We start from the raw sequence: 8,910 nt of genomic DNA, 5'->3' as shown, positions 1-8,910 counted from the left end.
GACAGGAGTTCCTTCTTTCCCCCTTTCTCCCCTTAGGTGAGGAGGTAATTAGATTTATTTACATACTTAATTTTTCGGTGGACCTACTGCGGGTATATTCCTTCCGGCAGACCCTGGACCCTTGACTACCGTGGGGGAGGCACTTGCTCTCGGAGCGACTGCAGTGTGGCCAGTGCTGGAGGGCCTCAGTGCGGACCAGGGGATGCGATTTGTCATGAGCATCGAGGTGAATCCAACCCTTGCCCTCCAGCAGCTCATGCACTTCCACTGCCCCTCACTCCCCCCCTCACCCCATAAGGGTCCACTTCACCCCAGGGCCACCAAAAGCAGTAAGGAGGTGATCGGGGCTCTGGCCACCTGGAATCTGGACATGGAACCAGCGATCATGCCGCGGGCTGGCTGGCTGGCTGGCTGTCCCCACCGGGGACAGTGGTGGACTTTCTGGCCTCTGCCTCCCCGACAGCCTTGGAGCAGCCGCCACAGGACTCCATGAATCCCAAATGCCTGCCCCCGTCATACTGGGCCACAAACATAGAGACTGCCATGACCCTTTTCCTGCTGGACAAGCAGAAACTCTGACAGTCCCAGCCGCCCCCGAGTAACCGGGTGGTGGGCAGCCCCCGCCCCCACCCTAGTGGGAGCACACATCCCAGCTCCTCATCCTCCAGCAAAGGGTGGGGCATCTCTTTTGTTTTTAATTTTTGCTTTTTTTTTTTCTTTTCTTCTCCAAAGAACATCAGGCCCTTGGGTGCTGTTATTAATTGATGCTTCATGGTTGGTTTGTTTTTTTTAGACTGAAGTCCAGTTGGTTAACAAATCTGTGTTAGTCTCGGGTGTACAGCAGAGTGAGTCAGTTACACGTATACGTGTGTGTATATTCCTTTTCAGATTCTTTGCTGTTACAGTTTATTGCAAGATACTGAGTATAGCTCCCTGGGCTCTGCAGCAGGGCCTTGCTGATGCTCCATCTTCCCAAACAGACCAGGACAGCGCTCTTTCTTTTTCTGCTTAAGACAGTATTTACTCCCTTATTTGATAGTTTTATATTTTTATTTAATAAAGAAGGAAAAAGAATTGTCCAAAAGCAGGGATGAGGTGGACAACGAGCCCTTTAAAACTATGCCAAAAAATATATTAAGTAAAATATGCAGACAATATAATGACAGGTGAGAAAATTAAAAATGAATGTGGAATGACTGCAAGGGGGAAGCCTGATCCAGCTGCTGGAGGCGCAGGTGGCTGCACTATGTGAAAATTCATGGCTGCTTTTCGGGATGTGTGTGTGGTCCGCTGCAAGTTCACTGACATAGATACAGCCAGTGCAAATCTGCAGAAGGGAAGGCAGCACATGGAAGACTGGCACTGGTGACATCTGGATGGTGGGTGGTCAGAGATTCTCATGTTCTTCCAGGCACTGTTCGGACTTTCCTCAAGGACAATGTTTACTTCTATAGTTTAAAAACAATGAAGTCGTGAAAGTAACATTTCTCTCCTTTATTAGCTGCATTTGCCTGTAGTTCTTGCTACAGCCCACTTGTCCTGAATTGCAATTTTCTGCTGTTCCAAAATAAACCTATTTTGTTAATAACAATAATAAAAGTTGTTGCTATAATATATTATTATATATAATATATAGTATTTAGTTGTCGCTATAATATATATGACAATAATATATAATACATATTGTCGCTATAATATAATATGTCACATTACGTATAATAATATATAGTTCTTGCTGTAATATAATATATACTATACTACTGAAGTTCTTTTTCCAGCTCGTTTATCCAGCCCGCAGTTTCTCGGCGCCAGGAGACCCCTTTCTTTCTTGTTCGGGGGCGCTGGCAGGTGCCCCAGGCGCATCAGGGGTCGCCCCGCGGGCCCACCACCCTCCGTTGGCGGGCAGCGGCGGGGCCGGCGAGACTCGAACCCGAGATCCCGACCGCTCGCCGCCCGGCTCCGCGCCGCGCCCCCTCCCCTGGCCGCGCAGACCACGCCTAGGCTCCTCCTCCGAGTGGGAGCGGGCGGCGCGCGGACGCAGCAGCTGCGTCTCCGGGGCCGCATCAGCAAGGTCTTTAGCGACGCGGACGCTCTTACTCGCTGTGACCTCGTGGCGCAATGGTAGCGCGTCTGACTCCAGATCAGAAGGTTGCGTGTTCAAGTCACGTCGGGGTCAAGCCGGCTTTTTTTCCTCTCCAGCTGCAGGGGCGCGTAAGGAGCGGGGGGAGCGTGTATTATCGCCGCCGCAGGACGCAGAACCCGCTCTTTTCGCTCACAGACACGCGGCTCCTCCCCGGTCGGCGGCTGGCGGCGCGGCGCAGCGAGCCTCCGAGCTGCCCCGAGGGAGGGAGCGGACCCCTCCCCGCCCCTCGAAGCCCCGCCCCTGGGAGCTCCGCGGGGTCGGCCTCACGGGAGCCCGGACACCGGCGTCCTCGGGTCTGTCCTCAGCAAGAACCGCCGCCGGGTACGTAGAAACGGGCAGCGCTGCTCCTCCCGGTTCCCTGGGGCTGCCCTCGGAGCGGCGCCCACCTGCGCGCGTACGCACACCTGCGCGGGCGAAGCCGGCCGGTAGGGGGCGCCGGCCCCGCGACCGCGTCCACCTGCATCCAGGTGACGCGGCGACGCCCGGGCGACCTCGGGCCGCGAACGCGGGCTAGGCTCAGCCCCGCGGTGCAGCGCCGGGCTACAGACAGGCGTTCACAGCCCGGGCCCGCACTGACCTTCCTGCGGCCGTCGGGCCGTTTGGGTTTCAGCTGGGGTTCCAGCTCGCGGCCGAGGGGGCGTCGGGGAGTGGGTCCATGGAGCGCGCTGCGCACAGCGCCGGGCGCGGCGACCACGGCGACACGGCGCTGTCGTCAGGGCTGCTTTCCTAACGTCGCCCCCGCTTCCAAGGCTGGCGTCCCCTAGTCAAGTGCAAGGAAAGGAAGCTCTCCCAGGTGCAGCATGGGGGCCAGAGCGCGCCTGCCGCCTCTGCAACCCGTGGGTCTGCGCGCGGTGTGCTGGGAGCGGGTCGTTCCCATCCCTGAGCTCCCCCGCCGGGTAGCCGGGGGCAGCGCGGCTCCGGCCAGGCCCCCCAGGTGCGGGTTTTGACCGCACCTGGGAACCAGAGCAAAGAGGAAGTAGAAACACAGCTCGCCAGCAGAGGGCGCAGGTGGCAGGCCCGGACCGCTGCCTGGGACCATCCTTTCCCTGGAGCAGCGTGAGTGCTAAGCTTTTCTGTCTGAGTACCTCTCAAAGATTTGGGGGGAAGCGGCGTAACCCTCGCATGATGTCCAGGGGGCATCTAACACCTCCACCATTTTTAAATCGTTGCCACGGTTGGCATATTGTAAATAGTCACCGGTTAAAAATAAAACGGTTACATCATTATTTTAAATATAACCGACCAAGTATAAACACCAGCATGAGTTGATCCTGCGACGCGGCCAGAAACGCAGGAACAAGTGCGTCTCTGCAGTCGGACATTTTGCATGTTTCCCTTGTGTATTTTCATTTCCTAACCCCCCCCAATAAATTTTGGACAACATGATATACTTTTAGGTTGAAAGTCTTTTATTTACCAGCCTGTTAGACTTCTCTCCACAAAGATACAAATATAAATGGTAAAATGTAAGTTCAGTAAAATTAAAATGTCCTCTTTCTGGCGACTTTAAAGGTCTAAAGTGCTCATGTTTCTTTGAGAGTGAATTAACACCATTGTTACGGAAATGACAGGCCAGCCAAGAAACAAGCACCACTCGGAGGGTTGGAGCACTCAGATTTATTAAGCCAGCGGGCTCAGAGGGGCTTCTGCTCCGAAGCTCTGAGGACCTCCAAGACGTGCACATGAGGTTTTATAGGGTTAATTACAAGTATGGGGCTATTAGCCAATAAGGCTCAAACAACAAAAAGCAAGGAATCAGTACACTGGAGCTTATCAATTCGGAACAGATCACGTTACTGACACTTGTTGAGCTTGGATTTACGAGTTAGCTTGTTAGCCCAGTAAACTGACACTAAACTTCAGATTTACGAGTTAGCCTGGCAGAACTTATATCAGTAAACCGACACTTATCACACTTAGATTTGTGACTTAGCTCGTTAGCCCAGCTGGGCTTTTCCTTCACACCATCATTAACATTAGCGCAGCGCTGATACAAACTATACACTTGTATTAGGAGCCTTGATAATGAACTCTGAAATTGTCAAATTGCCTGTTTAATCTGGCACTTCAGGGGTTTTCACGCCCGGGGCGGTGCACTCTAGCGAGAGGGTGGCTGGGAAGCTGGCTTCCTCATGATGAAAGACTGTGCCAGGGAGGGGGATGTGCTCCTCTGCCCTTCTAGCTTCTGGCTGGTCCGAGAGGGACGGAGTAACAGGAACAGCAGATGAAGTTTAATCACATGTGACCATGGGCGAGACCCAGGAAAAGTGAGTAACTCACCACCGTGGCTGAAGCCTCACCTTAAATTCCATCCTCGGCTAAAGACAAAAGAGGATGTGGCGGCTGGGAGAGTCAGTTTTGAAAAGTTACCAGGGTGACAGGGATGCAGACGGCCTTCTCTGCCGAAGCAGTTTCTAGAGGTTTGGTCACCCTCCTCTCCCGGGTGCAGAGAGGGAGGCGCGTTAACAAGTGGGCAGAGATTTCCTTTATGAATGTAAATGTCTTACAGAAGGGCAATCCCTACTTGGTTTTCAGAGCCCTCCCCATCTCTGCTGTTTCTCAGAAAACAACCAGCTTACGACACTGAATGTGCCCAAGAGACATCCTTCCGGGTGCCAGATTCCGCTCCCCTACAGCTGTGAGGAGAGGAAGGACCAGAAGGAGGGCTGCACCCACCGGCCCTTCCCAGGCCAGGCGGTTTGAACAAGTAAGCTGAGGGTCTGAAGTCAGTTCCTTAAAACCATCCTTGTCACAGGGTCCCTGGGACTGCTCCCACCTTCTGGGGTTTCTCTCTCCAGCTGGGAGATGCCGTCGAAACTGGAATCTTACCAAGAAAAAGGCAAAGCTGAGCGAGCCTGTTGGCCCCTGGACTGGGGGTCCCTGAGGTTCGACTGAGTCACAGGGGCATCTGCCAAAGGAGGAAAGGAAAAAAAGATCGATAAATGTGATTTTCTCACGACTGCTCCACTTTATAACTAGGAATAACAAATCTGTTTTCAATGTGTCCTATTATTTTTACGTGGTTATATTATGTAGCGCAAATACATATAAAGTTCACAAATATATAATATTTTATATATATTATTTACAAACTATATATTGTATATAATATAGCACAAATATACATACTATTTAAATAGAATGCAGAATAACGTCTGTATTCTATTTGATTGCCTTGCTTTGCTCACTGAAATAATTTACATTTTTAGTAGGCCACATCAATAGAATTTGAATGTGAGAAAATTAACTTTTATTTTTTTTTAGTGGAGGTCCTGGGGATTGAACCCAGGACCTTGTACATGCTAAGCACACGCTCTAACACTGAGCTACATCCTTCCCCGTAAACTTAATTTTTTAGAGCAGCTTCAGGTTTACAGCAAAATGGAGCGGAAAGTCTGAGTTCCCGCATACGCCATCCCCATACACACAGCCGCCCCACCATTAGCATCCCACATCGGTGTGGTTCATTTGTGCCAGCTGATGAACCAACACTGGCACGTTATTATCCACCAGAAGAGCAGTGTTGTTTTCTACACCGCAGTGGGTCTAAGGGCCGTGACTGAAGGTCCATCCAGCGCTGCCGCTCTGTCATCTTCTCTCCAGCCTTGCTGCCCTGACTATGGTCCTCAGCCCTGCAGCAGAGGCTCGCCTGGGGGTGGAAATGCAGACTCAGACCCCAGCCCAGGGCTGCTGACTCCTAACCTGCTTTTCAGAAACACCTCCAGGTGACCCACAGGCCTGCCTGCTCTCCGGGAAATAAATTGGAGGCACCTTAGGGAAAGAACCAGACCACCAGAAAGACTGTAAACACAGCAACTTCGCAGGCTCCAGGGCTAGGCTGCCGCTGGCTCTGGGGAGGTGACGCCTTCATTTCTGACCCTGTCACTGAAGAGAAGTCCGGGTGCCAGATGCGCAGTGAGGCCCAACGAACTGAAAGGTGGGAGTCTGGAGCAGAGAAAGGGTGATCGCGTGGCCGAGAAGGGAAGGTGGGCGGCTCGAGCTTGGAAAAACCCGAACTCTGATGGTCTGAGGGGCGAAGCTTCACAGGCAGAACCTGGGGTTTGGGCAGCAGGGCGTGTGCCTTTCTTCTGTTTGGCTGGTGTTACCTCAACAGGGCGGGGCTCCAGGAATCTTGGGCTCAGCCTGGAGTCACGGTCCTCCCCCGGGTGGGGGCCTGGGTGGGGGCCTGCAGGAGTTCCTGCAGGAGAACTGGAAGTGTTTCCAGTATGGCCCCTGAGGAGGAGGCAGAACCCTTCCCCAAGGCTGCTTCATTGTTTCCCGGCTGTTTCTCCCTCATTTCCACGTTTCTGAGTTCTCTCCCCCAGTTAGCAACTGTTTGGATCTGCCCTTTGGAACTCAGGGAAGGTCAAGGAGGCTGATTGAAGCCCATGTCCTACAAAAGAGAAACGGGGCACAGAAAGGGTTTGTGCCGGGTGGGGGGGGACCCCACGAGGTCCTGCTCCATTTCAACCTCTCACATCTGAGAAGATGGAACTTATTTACTTTTATGCATTGTTTCTAGAAACAGCAGGCGCCTGATGGACTTGCCAGGTGACCGGTGAGCAAATGGGCAGAGCTGGATGTTCCTGTCTCCTAATGACCTGATACGAAATTACAGCCTCTTATCTACTGCGATCTCTGGATTCAGGCAGAAGTAATTTCCAGGTCCCTCTCTGCTTAGCCCTGGGCACGTTCCCCCGCTGTCTGACTCTGCAGGACCCTATCTGAAGAAAGGCTGATGACCCCTGGAGGGCTGTTTCCAGAATGATGAAATCCTGGAGGAGAGCGCTCGGCACAGCGCTGGACTTTGGCAGGGGTGTGGGATGTTTCAAAAAGGCAGTGTTGTTTTATCAAGTCACAGGACAGGACACCTTCATGGTTGCCGTGTTAGTGCAGGCACGGGGGCGCTGTGACGGCGTGAAGTACACTTGAGCTACTGCAGTGCATCACAGATGCTTAGAATGTGGTTTATTCAAGTAACAGAATAGCACCCAAAGTGGCCACAGACTCTGCTCACCTTTACAAACCCCGAGAGTAACTTTTACCGTGAGACCGTGAACAACCCAGGAGGCCTGGAATCAGAGGCTCCAGTCTGTGAGAACTTTGGACAAGTCAGTGACTCTGTGGGTGGTGGTTTCCTGGTCGGGGAAGACAGTTTGCTGAGCTGAAGAAGAAAAAGGCTTTTGTCTGCGAATCAGTTAAGATGCTTTCTTCTGCGAGCGACTCTGCTTCTGGTCACCCCCATCCTGCCCTCAGTGTCCTCTCTCGTCTTTTGTTGAGGATCAGATTTAAGGCTTTGGCCATTTTGGTGAGTTACTCAAGTTTTTCTGGGTGTCCCCCAAGTACACATGTTATTAAACTTTCGTGTGATTTTCTCCTGTTAACCTGTCTCATGACAATTTAATTCTCAGGCCAGCGGAAGCACCTAGAAGGGCAGAGGGAAATGTCTTCCTTTCTGACACAGGGAGATTTATTCCAGGAGTCAGGGGTGGTTAAACATTAGGAAAGCTATGATGAACTTAAGTGAATATCCTAAAAGGGTAATTTTAAAGATACTAAAAAAATAAATCTGACAAAAGTCCACTTTAATACATGATTAAAAAAAATCTCTTAGCAAGTGAGGGTCCACGTATGAACATAATAATGACTTTCCCAAAACTCTTCATAAAGTCCATCAGTGACTCATGGAGGGGGATCAGAAGCTGGTCGAAGTAGGGGTCTGGGTGAACCGGGAGACGCCGGGTTTTAACGCGTGAGCAAACCCGCAGATGCGGCGCGTGTCAGTCAAATTCCAGCATCTCCGGGGGAGGGCACAGCTCGCGGGCAGAGCGCGTGCTTAGCGTGCACGGGGTCCTGGGTTCCTCCCTCAGTACCTCCAGGAAAAAATAAAAATTAAAAAAATAAAAATAAAATCACAGACCTCCCCCCAAAATAAAGTGGGGGAAAGAAGCCCGGCGCTCGGGTCGCGCAGGCGCGCCCAGCAGCGGCTGTGACGCAGCCCTCCCGGGAGCCCAGGGCCTTCCCCGCAGGCGGCACGCGTGTGAGCCGGGCCCGCGGGCGAGGGCCGTCCCCGCTGCCCGCCCTCCCCTTCGGCTTGTTGCCGCGTGCTAACTGCGCTATTTTAAAACTACCAGCCAACAGAACTACCGCTCTCCCCACCACTTTCTGAGGGAAAAAATTTTTTCCCGTATCTTTGTTTACAATTTCAAACGCTTTTACAATCACCGCTAACCTTCTTACAGTGTGAAATACGAGCATGGACTAAACCCTGACGCGTTCATCGGAAAAGACAGGTCCTCCGCGAGAACACCACGTTCCGCGCTTACAGACGGGGAAGCGGGGGCTCCCGGGGCCGGCACGTGGCCGTGCGCGCGCGGAGGGGCGCGGCGGTGCCCCCGCAGCCCCGCTGCCGCCGCCCCCGGCGTGGGCCCCCATCGGGCCGATGGATGAACGTGCGGGCCCGGCGAACGGGCCGTCGCTGGGAAGCGGGGCCTCGCTGCCCTGTCCCGGGGAGCTCAGCCCTCAGGTGGGGCCGCCTGTGGGGGCAGGGGGCGGGGTGCGCGCCGGGGCTGCAGACCCCGGACCCCGGCGCAGGGGCGCGGCGCCCGCAGCGCCCTCCGCTCCCCGCCTCTCCCCGGAGCGTTGCCCAGCCCAGTCGTCGGAGGCCGGGGCCCGCGGGCCTCCCCGCGGGGCCGCGCCGCAGGGGGCGCGCCCGAGGCCGCGGGCCGGCGCGGGGCGGGCGCTGGGCGGCCCGGGGCGGGGACCCG

General features: G+C 53.9%; 1 long non-coding RNA gene and 1 other non-coding gene across 3 annotated transcripts; both read left to right on the top strand.

Moving 5' to 3' along the window:
- The first annotated feature begins 1,780 nt into the window (after positions 1-1,780).
- On the top strand, positions 1,781-7,527 carry LOC116283816 (uncharacterized). Of its 2 annotated transcripts, XR_012060011.1 has the most exons (4): positions 1,781-2,464; positions 4,707-4,850; positions 5,857-6,080; positions 6,666-7,527. It is a non-coding gene; the product is annotated as an uncharacterized lncRNA (long non-coding RNA). The 2 variants fall into 2 exon arrangements; XR_012060010.1 differs by lacking the exon at positions 1,781-2,464 and having other exon boundaries at positions 4,345-4,850.
- Positions 2,105-2,176, top strand: TRNAW-CCA (transfer RNA tryptophan (anticodon CCA)). The gene has a single exon. It is a non-coding gene; the product is annotated as a tRNA-Trp (tRNA).
- Positions 7,528-8,910: the final 1,383 nt, after the last annotated feature.

Source organism: Vicugna pacos, chromosome 16 (assembly GCF_048564905.1).
Source record: "Vicugna pacos chromosome 16, VicPac4, whole genome shotgun sequence".
In the NCBI taxonomy this organism is placed as follows: Eukaryota; Metazoa; Chordata; class Mammalia; order Artiodactyla; family Camelidae; genus Vicugna; species Vicugna pacos.
The sequence above is the reverse complement of the archived record's forward strand: the minus strand, read 5'-3'. Positions and strand labels throughout refer to the sequence as shown.